Below are 250 nucleotides of genomic sequence, written 5' to 3'. Positions count from 1 at the left end.
CTGTCCGCCCCGCGAGAATTCGAATCTCGCGCCTGCGCAGCGCCCCGCTCCGGCCCGTCCCGCGAGAGGACCAGCCTCGCGCCTGCGCCGTACGAGCTCCAGGGCGCCCGAGGGACGGGCGCGGAGTCGCGGACGTCATCTCCCGGCGCCGACGGCCCGGAGCCGGAAGTCGCGGAGGTAGAGCGGGGGGCGGGGGCCGCGCGCGAGACGCGGCCGCCGGGGCCGGTGGTCCCGTGCCCCTGTGACCGCC

The sequence above is a fragment of the Sorex fumeus genome, unplaced genomic scaffold, assembly GCF_029834395.1.
Source record: "Sorex fumeus unplaced genomic scaffold, SorFum_2.1 ptg000052l, whole genome shotgun sequence".
NCBI lineage: Eukaryota > Metazoa > Chordata > Mammalia > Eulipotyphla > Soricidae > Sorex > Sorex fumeus.
Note: the sequence above shows the minus strand (reverse complement) of the source record.